This window comes from Mastomys coucha, unplaced genomic scaffold, assembly GCF_008632895.1.
Source record: "Mastomys coucha isolate ucsf_1 unplaced genomic scaffold, UCSF_Mcou_1 pScaffold6, whole genome shotgun sequence".
Taxonomy (NCBI): domain Eukaryota; kingdom Metazoa; phylum Chordata; class Mammalia; order Rodentia; family Muridae; genus Mastomys; species Mastomys coucha.
The window spans coordinates 41,566,409-41,581,197 of record NW_022196912.1 but is presented as its reverse complement, the minus strand read 5'-3'; the positions used below and the strand labels follow the sequence as shown (position 1 = coordinate 41,581,197).

The following is a 14,789-nucleotide window of genomic DNA, read 5'->3' as shown; positions in this document are numbered from 1 at the left end:
AAATTATATATTATAAATCCTCTACAGAGATGAAAGGGGTAATGTGCATACTAGGGATGAAAAAAAGGAACAGGCTAAGAGAACCTATACAGGATCAGCCTCTGTGATGATGCTATTTTGTCAGAGATTAAACTGTTAAGAGATGAGAGAACTACGTGGCTGTGTTTGTAGTAATGGTTGGCAACTTCTATAGCAGTAAATGTAGATCCACATCCCAAGGTAGGCATATATGTGGATGGAAAGCACAATGGGTTTTAGAACAACAAAAAAAAACCCCAAAACATTCTTGGTGTACCTTCAGAGAGGTGTCCATGCTCAAGGAAATACTTGGCAAGAAGAATCTGTAGCCTGATATAGCTTGGTTCTTCACATTCCATTGTCTATCACAGAAGCATTAAAATAGAAAAAATAAATTTGAAATAAGGAAGGAAAGCTGTGGACTTCTCACACACAAAAAAATGAATAAATAAGTACATTGTTTCCAAAGGAAAACCACCAGGTAGGTAAAATTTTCACTAGAAAATAGTATATAGAGGTATTGTTAGAGAATCAAGTGATTTTTTTTCTTAAGTGGCATTTTATTTTATTTACTTTTTGCTTAGAGATTTTTGTAGCTTTCTAAGAATGAAAGTCATAATACCTTTGGGTCACATTGTCGTGGCACACTGGAGACTCACCTTTATGTATTTGTTTCATCTGTTTGCATAGTTTATAATATACAAAATACTACATGACCAAAGCCAAAAGAACACCAATCTATGCCTTTAAATTCAATTGCTCTTATTAGTTTCTATCTTCCATGCATCATTTTAAAAATAGCTTAAATACCATGTAATTAATTTTTGCTTAAGATGCTGGGCACTGAGTCTCGAGTTACTTCTCCCATTGGTGGATGGGAAATCTGGAAATCACAGAGTTAAATACTTCTGTGGTTCTCACAATTGGTGAGAAAGACCTTTTGCCCCCCCCCCCATTCAGAGTAATTTCCATCAACACTGAGTTTTGATTACTTCAATCTATCCTACAGAGCAACTTGCAGGGTCACCCAAGACCAACAATGCACTTCGAGTTTTCTAGAGCATCTTTCTACCTCTCAAACTGTGAACCCTTGAAACTCTTTGAATGTAATCAGGTTTGGACTGATGGTCTTGTAAACAGAGGATTTCATGTCTTCTACTTCCTCGTGATTTTCTTACTCAACCACAGTGAAAGTATTTGATGATCCCTTAAGCATTACCTTTTAGCAAATTCCAAGTGACTCTTGATGCCGTCAGTAATCAGTAGTATATTTAGCAGTTGGACTGTTTCTTCAGAACAACTGTAACTACGAGAGCAGAGTGAGAAAAGGAGGAGGTAGTGGGGAGTGTCAACATTAACCAATGACCAAGGGCTCAGTATGTTCACTCTTTCATCTAGCTACCCAACACATAACAGACATTGACTTCATATTCACTTTCCAGGTGAGGAGGTTGTGTCTAAAGTCAAGTTCCTCTCTCTCTCTCTCTTTCTCTCTCTCTCTCTCTCTCTCTCTCTCCCTCTCTCTCTCTCTCTCTTTCTCTGAGTGTGTGTGTGTAGTGGGAATGCAATTATTATTTTAATTATGTTTCTCTGTATTTGCTTATGACAATTTTCTCATTTTAAATATTCTACTGAAAATTGATTTTTAAAAAACTATGCAGGAAAATTTTGAGGTGGAAAGTTATAGGTTTAGCATTTGTGTGATCCCTACTGAGGTTGGGGAACATCTGTTACGTCTTCTCTCAAGTCAGGAAATTTGGAGAGAAAGAGTCAAAGGTCTGCATGAGTTCTGGTAGTCTGGTCCTGTGTTTCCTACAAGCCTTCTTTCTGGTCCTGCTACCCTCTGGCCTTTTGTGATGCCAGGCTGGATGGAAATGTGCACTGGACCATGGTGCTTTAGGGCATAGGGATACTGTGTCAGGGTAAGTGCTGGATGGGGAGCTATTCCTACTCAAGTTACAGAGTTAGGAGATTCACATAGCCTCCTATAAATGGCTTTTGTCTAAGAGAAAGCATGACGTTATTCGTGCTGACTGGGTCTGCCTTCACTTCCCTTGGGGCCATATGATCAGAATCCAACCTGAAAAGGTGCCCTCAAGAGCGCTTTTGACATAGAGGGCTCACAGGGGTCTCCCAAGCACATCAGGTTAGGACTCACTAACAGGATGGAGAGTCATATGATGGCCAGCCCTCGCCTTGTAGAGTCTCATAATCCTATTATGACTCCAAAGCAAATGGTGGAAACATAAGGGCTTTGTGGTAGAAAACACATATGGAGAAATCTATTCAAATTTCTATTTATTAAAACATGACTATAGCTATTAGCTGTTTATTGCCTGAAAAAGATTAAATTAGCTGTGTTGGTTCATTTTAATTGGCAGCTTGATGGGATCCGAAGTCAACTCAGAAGCAAGCTGCTGGGCACATTTATGAGGGATTGCCTTCATCTGGTTATTCGAGGTGGAGAGGCCCACCCTGAATGTGGGTGTCAACTTCCAGGGCAGCTCAGACAAAAGGAAATCTGAGGGAAAAGCTCCTGTCCCCCTTGCCTGCTTGCCTTTACATCCTTCTACTCTGTGAGTTCTTCTGGACAACTGCTGCCTCCAACATTGTCTCACTGATATCAGAACACAGCTTCTTGAAGCTTCTAATGTGGACCAAAGAGCAGTGGCCTTCCTGGAATTCTTCAGCCTTTGGCTCCTGGTTAGGCTGAACCTGCAGCATCCAGGTTTGTGGACCCAGCAGTTATTGGTCTCTCAGCTTCTCCCACACGAAGACAGCCATTGTTGGACTACCCTGACCAGGTTGTAAAAATTATTCTACTGTCCCCCTTTAATCCACATCCATTCTGCCAGTTCTGTTTCTTTACAGGACCCTGGCTAATACATCAGCTCACACCAGTTCACCCCACTGGTGGATACAGCACCAAGAACAGAGGTCTCCTGACTTTCTCCCTAGTTTTTCTAAAGCCTCCAAGATGTTTGATGGATGCAAAATAAGACCCTAGATTTCTCTCTTTTTTTTTCTGCAGAAATGGTCCCCATTCCCTGACTTTATCCCAGTGTGTTCTGGTTGCCCTGTGTTTGTCTCACAGATGGACAGGACTCTGAGAAATGGACAACTCTGAGCCCTCAGATCCTGGAGAAAGACTCAGATGCACTCTAGTCAAGTCACCTCCAGGGCACTTGGAGAGCCCTGGGAAGGCAGTGGGTGTGCATGCACATGGGGGGAAGCTCTCTGAGGATGTTGGCAGCAATTCAGTTGCCAACCAGCTGCAAAGAGCTTTAAAGGACACCGTTGCATAAAAAAAAAAAGAAAAACGTTGATTGAGGACATATTGCCCTTGATTGAATGCTGAAGGGAACCTGCTGGCAGAAAAATAGAAATGAGAAAGAGAGAGGGAAAAGAGAAGGGGGCAGGGTGAGCTACATCTGCCCATCTTGCCAGCTGTGGAGGACTCTCTTCTTGTCCATCTACCGGGTACAGCATTTGGAGTTGTCTATTGGAAATGCAGTTCAATGGGTCTATGTGGGAATCTTATCACATTTGTTTTATGGCTGTCCACTACATACATGTCTACACCAAAATTTCTTTGTGATAGGCTCCCACTGTAGTCATCCCTGTGGAGTATGACTGCAAACTCCAGAAGGCAGGCCAGGAAGAGGAAAGATCCGCATTCACAATCTTATGTACCCAAGCTTTGGGGGTTTTCAGTCCCCTGGCTTAAAGTTGTAAGAGGTTATATATTCTGAGTTTCTAACAACTATTTAATTCTTTATCCCTCTGGGATATCTGGCTGGGGCCCAGCAAACAGCGGTGCCTTCTCTTCCTTCCTATAGTCAGAGAACCAATGGCTTTTAAAGTGGCTGTTCTTAGGATCACCCACTGCAGAGAGAGAAAAAAGTAAGATTCACCATAAGGTAGGTTATCCTTTTCCACTGACATTCCCTTCTCCCCAAATAACTTCTATATACCAATCAAGACTTCATTCTCAATGAGTCTCAGAACATGGCTCTAAGACACAGTGGATTATCTGGTCATGCTTTATACCACAGTTTGCCTTCAGATGAAAAAAAAAAAAAAAAGACACCAGGGGTGGGGGTGGGGAACAGCCATCAAAGACCTTAAACGTCTGTTGGAGCCCAATGAAGTATGAGGATTGCACAGCTTTGAGGATGAAAGAATAAGGTACCAGTGCATGCATTTCCTGCTTCATTGAAGATCACGAAGACCAGATTTTTTTAAGTCATTTTACAAAGCCCAACTCCAACTGTCCACATTATTGACAAAGGCTAATGAGGCCATTGACAAGACTCTTACTCCTGCAGACTGGGTGCTGACAGTTTTGCATCATGTATGTGGGAGTAGAGGGCAGAGCTGGTGGGTAAAGCAAAGCATATAGATGCATGTCTTCCCAATGTGCAGTTCTGCTAGTTGGAAGTGTGGAGGTCCATGAGATCACAGCTTTGTATTGATGAAGTGGAGTCACTGCATGGATATATAATGACAAGGCCCCTCGTTGCCTGCTGCAGAAGCACCATGTCACTTCACTCCGCTGATAAGCAGCTGTTAGACTGATAACTTCATAAAAAGACTTTCTGAGGGGGGAGGATATTGATATCAAAGGCCTAGAGTCATCAACTTTACACTTAAGAGAGAGTTACAAAAGAAACAGGCAATCACTAAGTGTAACTTTAGCTAAATCATAAATTTAGCTAATGTTACATTTATTAAACCTCTTTTTATAAGATAAAGTTTAGTGCTGGAGTCTAATTTTAAAAACCTGATTAGCTTCATAAGGAAATACCATGGGGGTATAGAAAATGGCCTTGGAGAAGGGCAACTATCCACAGGGACAGAACTTTAGACTATCTAGTGGTAAAAATAAAATAGAGATTTAAACTGTACATTTATAATCCTGGATCCTCAACAGCTAAACAGGTACCCATACAAACTACAAAGGAGTTGGAAATACTTCAATCACTAGACTGCAGTTTTGAATAAAGCAAGAGGAGCTCATCTCTTTGCATGCCTTTCCACGTGAATGTCATCCTTCTCTTGAACTCATATTGACCATGCAATTGAAAGCAAAGAAAGAAACTCAAGAATGAGAAAAGCCTGCATAAATTAGAAGTAATACAATAAAGAGAAATACCAGAACCACTACCTACCAAGACAGGAATCGAGCCAGCAGAGTGGGAGGCCAGGGGACTAGCTCATTCCCATAAGTCTACGAACTAGGAATTCTGAGAGCTGCATTAGATTAGATTAGATTAGATTAGATTAGATTAGATTAGATTAGATTAGATTAGATTAGACACGAAGTAGGCAAGGGAAGAGGCAGCATCAAGTTTCCCAAAGTGTCTGTTTCCTTGCAGCCGACATCCCAGAGCTATCTCTGAGCCCTTGTTCCTGTCTTCTTGTGCTGAGCAGTCTACGACTATTCCTGTGCAAGGATTTCTCAGTTGCTACCAAGGTAGTGTGGGTGTGTCATACATCATTATGTGTCATTATCATTAGCCATATGTCATGAGCTGAGGTACTTCTACAAGGTGGTTACCTTAGGACATGTTTGAATCTTTCTACCCAGGGGTCCCTCCTTCTCCAAACAACTGAATAAATATTCCCTTGGATTCTCATCTAGGTCCCTAGTCAAATGCCAGGTTGTCTGTAGCAGGAGAGCCCTCTCTGAGCACTGTCTAAAATACCTGCAACTCATCCAATCCATATTCTCAATGAATGTGTAAAAGCTTGTTTGTTACTGCTTTAGCAAATATACACTTGTAGGAGAGTTTGGATGGTCAATATATGCCTTTAATCCAAAAGTCAAAATAATAGATACTACTGATTTTTTTCAACCAGAGTTTTGCCTTCACCAACGGAAGGGAACAGGTCCTTCTGGAGTGATGGATTTTCAGTAACACACCTCTGGTGACTTTAGGGAGAAGGTCTCCCATAGTCTCAGGCATTTCACCATTTACTCTTCAACTGGTAGTGAATGCTTGTGATGGTTTAAAAGGTGCAGCCTTGCGATGGAAAGTATGTCACAGAGGGTGGACTTGGAGATAAAAGCCTTATGCCATCTCCAGTTCACTCTGCTTCTCTTTACGGTTCCAGATCTTGACTCTCAACTTCCTGTTCCTGTCTCCACGCTGGTGCTTGTTGCCCTGCTTCCCCAGCATGAAGGATGCCTATCTTTCTGGAATCATAGGCCCAAATAAACGCTTTCATCTTATAAATTGCTTTGGGTCACAGTGTTTTATCTCAGCAACGGGAGGGAAAGACATTTATACAACAGCAATCCTCAGTTTCTTCCTCAGAGGAGAAAGCTTTTATAAGTGAGTGGGTTCCAACTCACTCACGCACCATAACATGGTTCACCTTTCCAAACCATGTAGATCATTTCCATGGTGAATTTTAGACTTTAACTTTTCAAGTAACCTGTGACTGTCCCCAAGAAACAACAGTCCTAGTTATTGTTTCATTTGGGTGAATTTCACTGGTGTTGCTGTCTAAAAAATGCACAGAATTTGTAACCAAAATTATTTGCTTTACCCAAACACTTTCAGTGATGCCACTGAAAGTGGTGACATTTCTCCTCTAGATGACAAAACCAAATATGACTCAAGACTTACATGACTCAGTGACTGAATGGGGACTCTGGAAACAGAGTTAACTCTTTTCAATCTTTCTATGATGCCACCTGGCTCCCCATGTGACCATGGCACATTCTGCTGCTCGGGCCATTGAAATGACTCTTCTAGTTTACCGGTATATGCTATGACCACCAAGCGATGGACAAACTGGAGCCCAGGGTCCTGTGGTGATTCTATAAAGGGCAAACCCAGTCCCAAAGCCTCACTGAAAGAGAGATGTTTGCAGATGTAGTCGGAGCAGCTGTGGTCTGCTCAAGAGGAATTTTGACTGAAGACTCTGAGACAGTTCTCAGTTGGGATAGAGATGGGTAGAAGACGCAAGTGCAGTTGGCAGCACAGAACAGGGTGAGGAATTCAAAGAAGTGCCTGACTCTCCATGGCTAGTTCCACACCTAGGATAAGCAGGTTCCTCTCAAAAACAAATTCCTAAAATATGAGAGAGCTACTAGCTTGAAAATAGATCACAATTCCCATAAGCTAAATAGTGTGGCCTACATCACATATTTAATTCATTTCTATTTCTGGGTGTGCCAGCAGGGTTATAAAGGAGAGCATATGACTCAGTGCACATGGATGGCTGTTGTTGGATGTAAGTGCCTAGACATGTTCTCGGTGCAGAGAAAAGGGGTCAAGTTCGGTTAACTGATATTACCAAGTCCTATGTGTTAAAGCCCTTAAAGATAAAGTCAGGGGTTTTATATACCAACATCCTGGTTTTATTCTATTCTCAACTCTCTCTTCTACAGCCACCTTCTGCTTGTACTTGGCCACAGTGAGATTGTTTATATCATGGAAGTTGACATGTGATACCAATCATTTCCTCTCCCTATCTCCCTGGAGAGCTTGGTGCTAAATCTTTACAACTAGATAAAATATTTTCATTCATTACACTTAATGCTAATCTGTTTCTCTCTTCTAATACCAATGACATTTTAAAAGTTTGTCACCAGTCCTTCATATATCTGTGTGCATTAGTGAGATAATCTGCATTCACAAGAGGACCCCTTAAAAGAACTAATGCTCTAAATTTGAAGCATGTGTCCATCTTTCGCAGATGAATTTAAATTCCAAGGTCTCTGTGTTCTTCAGTCCCATATGGTGCCATGAGGTCTCAGCACATCTCATTGGATGTCTCTGATTTAGTAACAGACACACACGCACACACACACACACACACACACACACACACACACACACACAGAAAGACACATCTTCCAGTCATCCACCATCTGCTGGACTGTGGGAAAGAGTCTATAGTCCTGGTCAATGTGAAGGTGCTTACAAGGTCTGACAAGGTCTGATCTCTCACCTGACTGAGAGAGCTGGAGTCAAAAGTTTCTCCGTGGCCACTGAAAAGTTAGTGATATATTTATGGACAGAAAAATGACATCAGCCCATAAGCTGATGATAAGAATGTATTTGCTATGCTGACCCCTGGCAAAATGGAGTCTCCTCTAGAAGAAAGCTGATATGTTCTGGGATGTATAGGAGGTGACATGGGAGCCAATCACACTTGCTACTGCCACCCTGAACTATCATTTGATCCAAACATTGACATCCCCTTTCCAAAGTGCTAAGGCTGGTATGTACATTTTGGCAAAGCCATAATGAGTGGCGTGACTTCCCACAGCAGGAAGGTTTGCACACAGTGTAGAAAGAGCAAACAGCTATAGGAGGAAGTACAGGAATGTGGAGTGATTTCTGACCTGCTCACTTCCCCTCAGGGCATCCTGAGCTTTTTGCCTCTTCAACTTTGAATAGTATGACATTCAAACGATCGTTTAGTTTCTCTCCCGGAGCCCCACCCTGCCCCCATCCCCCTATCTAAACAAAAGAAGAAATGTAACCTCATATCCTCGCTCTGAAATTAGTTCTATTGTCAAAAGATGACAGCTGTATCCTGATTCCCAGAATTTCACGTTGGAATCAAACAGCATTTCAGAATCCATTGTGTTAGTTCAAACAGATCTGTAATGGCCCCTCAGCAAACCATTTTCAGAAGACTTGTGTAAGTAAGATAAAAAAGACGCCGCTTCTACAGAGTTGCTTTTATGGGCTAGGTCAGAGTACTCTTTCCATGTTGTTCATTCCCAGTCGTATTTCCTAATAGTCTGTCTCCTCTGCTAACAGATGCCCGGCCTCATGTCGGAACCAGATCGCGCCACTGCTGAGATGCTATCCAGCGCCTTTCTTATTGAGCCGTTTCCCTAGCAGATGGTGTAATGCTGCAGGCACACTCCTTCCTGTTAATTACCAGCCTTCTCTGCAGATGGAAATGTCAGTCAGCCTCACAGGTCCCAGTTCCTGCCATTGCCTCAGTCCATAGCCCTCTACCTAGGAAAGATGCTGCCAACACACACCATGTGTTTTCTGACTGCTGACTAGGCAGGCAACAAAAAACAACTTACTTCATGAATATTCATGGCGGAATGTTGAAAGTTCTGTTCATCTGTGATGCTTATAGATCTGCTTAAAGGGGATTGCACCTTCCTCAGAACACTCTGCCCCTTGTTTTCCTACACGGAGGATACGCGAGTTACCAAAGTAGGTTGCCATGGCAACACAGAGAGGACCATGAAAGTCGTCCATTTGGAGCCTTCTGTAGGCACATCAATTTCTGACGAACGCTCTTCTCGTACCTTTAAGTGTCACTTAATTATTCTTGTTCTTCCACAGCTCACCAGTAGTTATCAAGCTAAACTGATTAACTAATAACTTGGTTTTCATTAAAGCCTTATTATCTCATTAGCACACACATAACCTGTATAAATTCCTTCATCTTTCTTTGTATTTAAACCTACTAAATCAAGATAAACTAATTTCATTGAGGCCATTCTTTAGTCATTACATCAAATTATCTTGCTTTCTGTGGAAAAGTCTTTAGCCATCAAAAATGGGCATCCTTTCTTGTTTAAAAAGGAGAGGAGCTGGGCTTGGGTTTAAGAGCAGGGAAGGAGATAGGAGCACTTCAGAGAGCATTAGTGGAGGGTACTTCAGAGAAATTTTCCTTAATTGTTTGCATCTTCTCAGAGATGCAGTATTTGGAAGAAAGACCACATGTGGCAACAGGGAATATTGTCACAGCTCAGAACTCTGCTTAGCTGAGCTTCGATTCCCTGTGATTTCATCTAAAGACAGTGACCATGGAGCTAGAGTTGCTCCTGACAAAGACATGAATGTTTCTAGTAGAGGCCGACTTCTGGAAGCTCCAATGACCAGAGTCCTGGAATACTGGAGAAGCCTATCACAAGGGGGGGTGTGGAGCAAGAGTTTTCTGGAGTGCTGAAGAATTTATTTATTTATGAAATGCAAATTAATTGTTTTCTTTGAGTTTCTTTTGCTTTGGGACAAAACTCTATGTTCTGGACTTCCTAATAGGAAGAGAACTTAGAGTTTGTCCGGTAATGTGAGGAACTCCAGGCTGAATACCACAGTAGGTTAAACTGAAAAAAATGCTATGTGGGACTCCCATGGGTAGCTTTGAAGCATATGTCTCCTCTCCTAGATGAATATAAAGAAGTGCCTGTTTTTTCCTGTATTTTCATGTACCTGTGCACAGGAAAAGGAAAGCATGCCTAGGTGTCTGGCAGAGTGAACAGAAATGAGGTCATTGTGAGCGACCCTTCCTTCCGAGAAATGAAAACAATAACAAAAGTACCATTTACCAGGTACTATGGATGGAAGATGGGGAGATCAAGCCAAAGTTGTCCACTGCCATGCTCAAACTTCACAATTGCATCTTGTAAGTAGTACGAGTACCTATGTGCAGGTAGTTGTTTCAGAGCAAGCTCACCAAGAGCAACAACACTGATAAGGATACACACGTGCAGATCAGTTCATTGTGAACTATTGAATGAATGGTACACAATTTACAATGAGTAGAATGTTCCATCACTGATTTCAGTCAATTGATTCTTGGTTCTTAAATGATGTTCTCATTCGTTTTAGCATAACTGTTTTTTATCTGTAGCTAACTTAAAGTTGATTTGGAAGAGGAATTGAAATCCTTTCAGCTAATCCTTTCTCATTAAGCTTATTCCATGTGATCTGTTATCTATCATTAAGCTGTCTCCTACTTCCATATAAAATTATACCCAATAAATCAAAAGCTTTCAGTCTCATCTATTCATACATCAGAATCTTGTTTCTATACATGTCAGAATTCTTTGCTTTGTTTGTATGAAAGTATTAAATATGGGAACACTAGTTTTTCAATATATCTTACTGTTTGGAACATGGGGGCTACTTGTGTAATAAGTGCTTAGGTTTAGTCTATATTATTAATATTGTCTCCTTCACTTTTTAAGTTCAGTAAATCAACAGTGCAGTAAGAGAGGCTGTATTTCATGGGCTGCCAATTTCCACAGAATAAATATTCGAACGGTGCAGTAGGATGTCAGTGAACACAAACTTGGAAGGAGATGAACAAAAGCACATTTGACTTTTTAATAATAGCCATATTTAGCAGCCAACTTCCAAGATCCTAAAAATGGAACAATAAGCTCTTGTTGGCTGGTGGAAGACGAGTCAAGCTCTCTGTTACACCTGATTGTCTCACAGTCCTCACTTCTCTTCCATGGCAAATATATATCATATCCCAGCTGTGTGTCTACAAATAGACAAAACCACGTGGATTTCCAGAGTCTGACTTACATAGAGCTTAATAAAACATTGAACAATTGAATTGGACAGACACATACTGAGTGAGACTAATAGGAAAAGTGAAATACTGGCCCAAGGACAGGTTAATGACATTTGAGCTGCTTTTTTGCTTTATGCCAAGGGGGATTTACTAGGATAACATGACCTACAAGGAGAGCAAGAGCTCTTGATATTGGGCTAATTAGAAAAAAAGCAAGAGGCTGGGCCTGAGCTTAGACTTGGGTGAAGATTTAGAGGGATGAAGAGGAATAAGCAGAGCTCTTCATTATTGGTTAAAGGAAGACTTATGGACTGACGGCTCATCACTGTGCAGTAAATTTTATATCTTGAAATGTTTTGAAAGATGCAAAGGTATGCAAAGAAAGGTATTCATTTTTTGAGCTACTAGAGAAGGACAGATAAATCTAAAAAACTCTGGTACTTAGTGGCTTTAAATCATTTCATTCTAAAATAGAACTGAAAAAAAATTCTTAGTCTGGTACACTCCCAAAGGCCTCCAAAATAAGACAGGCTCCTGACGGTTTTCTTTGTTGCCCACTAGACTAGAGGGTGTGATCCTATTGTTGAAGACATCACATACCTCAGTTGCAAAATGTAGAGAGAGCAAGCTGGAACTGAGCTGACACCTTCATCTTGCCGTCTGCCTTTCAGCGTGCTGGAAGGTTCTGTGAAGGTTCCTGGAGAGGAAGAGGCCTCAACCGTGGTACTCAGTTGTAAACGCTACAAGCCAGGAGACCAACCTGCCAGACAAGATGTACCCACCTGTGTTATGGTGGCATGACGGTTGTATGGTAACCAGCCACTTTCTAAATGGATTTGAAGCTCATCCATGGGATCTCAGTCGTGCTACTATAATATATAATATATAATATTATAATATAATATATAATATATAATATATAATATATATAATATATAATATATAATATATATTATATAATATATAAGCCTAGTTAACAACTCATGCCTGAGGAGGTTGTAGGCCCAGGTGAGTTAATTATAATTTTCATTGATCTAAATTGACACAGCTTCAAACCACTGTTTAAGTCTTCATGTTTTTACCTAAATGTTAAAGTGACTCATCTTCACTGATTGAAGCCTCTCTTTGCAGTGAAGGGCAATGAATTTTGATACCCATAGCTGTCGAAAGTGCTGGTAATGAGTATCAGCTAAGATCTACCCCTAAATAGGATGCTTACACTACCAGTCTAAGGCTCAGGAAACCTTATGGAAGAGGGGACAGAAAGTATGAAAGACTGGGAAAATGTGATGACAGGCAGCAAACATCCATCTTCTAGACTGAACACAACTACTGCAATCATGAACTCAGAAAACCGCAGTTATTCACACTGGGCTATTATGACACTTTTCAACAATCAGCTAAAGAAGCAGAAGAGTGCACAAACCCTACCACTTACTGATGAACTACTGACTATGAGAGATTTTTTGAGAGGTGAAGCTGTTATCTTCAGTTGTCTACCCACTTCTGAGCCCTCCAGACACCAGTAGATAATGCCAAACATGTGATCACACAGATAATCCTACCTAAACTTAGTGAGTCACAAAGCAAAACTAATACACATGAATGGAGAAAGAGATTTGTAATGAAGAGAGGGATGTGCAAGCACAGTAGAGAAATGGGAAGGGTTAGGAGTGAGGGTGATTTGTATGCATAATGTCTGTATGTGAAAGTGTAAAAGAACAAATCTAATTAGTATGAATTTCGAGAAAAACACACTGAAAAGGAAGCAAAAAGTATTTTCTTTATATACTATATTTTGAATATTTCATAAAATAAGAGCAATAAGAGTTTTCTGAATAATCAAAAATGTGTTTATAAGACAATGGAGAAAGGGGTTACAGAGATGACTCAGTGGTTAAGAGCACTTACTGGTTTTGCAAAAGACCCAAGTTCAGTTCCTAGGACCCACAGGACATGGGGCTCATCACAGTTGCCTGTAACTATAGTTCCAGAAATCTCAATGTATCATGTATGTCTGGCATCCTTGGGCCCCTGCACACACATGATGCACATATACTCGAAGCAATGGCTATGTCTTTTGTAAACACACACATACACATAAATAATAAGCTAATAAGCAAATCTTCAGAAAAGAATGTTGGTATAGATGAAAACCTGGCCTTTTCCTTCAGGGTTTTAGAGAAAGAAGGAATAGGAGGAGGCACCCCAGAGAACGTCAAGAAATGATAGCTTGGCCATAGTTTCCTTCCTTCTGGAAACTGGCACTTGAATGACTTTCCAAGCCTCTCCATGCGCATCTGTGGTGAGGGGCGGGAGAGGACCGTTCTTCATTGAATTCAGGAAAGGTGAATTCACCTTCTCATGTTTCAGAATAAAATGGAAAAAGTCAAGATCTATTTAAAATAAATAGGCTACTTATATACTCCATCTAAGCAGGTCAGAAGATAACAGTGTCAAATCTCTAACAGTGGCAGTAAAATATGTAACTGGGCAAAAAAGTAAGAATAGACAAAGCTGTCCCCCAATGACCAAAATGGAAGGTGTTCAATCCTGTGAGGAGTATAGTCAGCAAGATGGCACCTTCTCTTCTAAGAATGTGCGAACACTGTGGCGCGTTTCCTCTTATCATCTCCGCAGGTACATGAATGAGACATCTTCACACAGGACTTCAAGTTGCCAGTGTGCCAATCAGTTTTACATGCACTGAGGCCATTGGCACAGAGATATTCCAAGTACTGATAGTCCCTGTAGGGGGAATCCAAGCTCTACCCTGTGGCTGCCATTTGTGTGAGAAGAGACTTAAATTTAGACCAGTGGAGAAAGAGTTAACTGAGTCTTGGGCCATCTGTTGATCTACTTGGCTGTCTATTAGAAACATCTCTGACAATAACCACAGGAAGGAGACGTGTCAAATCATTTGTGGAAGTTGACGCTGAGTCATGGGCTGAAGATAATTCAAAGATTGCATTTGTCAACGTCTTTGAATTTTTTATACTAAGCAAGGTTTACTTTTATGAACTGAAAAATAATCAGACTTAGGAATGACATGAACAGCTTTAGAGGAGAGCATGCAGGTTTTGGTCTAGAAAGACCCAGAAGAGAGCTAGTCTGAGTCTCTGTCACCTGTTGGGCAGTGGCTACATCTTCTGCAGTATGCATGCTCATATCTCTTAAACAGGGCAGGTATTTACAGGGGTCAGGGAAAGAGTGGACTTTAGCATTTCTCTTGCATAACTCAAGCTGATTCTCTTCAGCCATGCTCCATCTAAATGGTACCTAGCAATGAGATAGAAGAGCTGAATAAATTCTTGTCCAGCTCCATTAACTCCATGAGAAAGCCTCTATGTGTATCCTCCACCTGGTGTGGGTTAAGTCGAGAGAAGGCTTCCCAGCTTTTTGAACAAAGATATGCTCCTGGGATTCTCTCATGCATCTGTTAGGAAGGACAGAGAGCCTAAGTTTGCCAGAAA

General features: G+C 41.1%; 1 long non-coding RNA gene across 1 annotated transcript; it reads right to left on the bottom strand.

The window, feature by feature from the left end:
* Positions 1–308: 308 nt before the first annotated feature.
* Positions 309–9,176, bottom strand: LOC116080091. The gene is made up of 3 exons (XR_004114308.1): positions 9,083–9,176; positions 1,238–1,324; positions 309–380 (listed from the first exon to the last, which is right to left on the bottom strand). It is a non-coding gene; the product is annotated as an uncharacterized LOC116080091 (long non-coding RNA).
* Between the last annotated feature and the right edge of the window lie 5,613 nt (positions 9,177–14,789).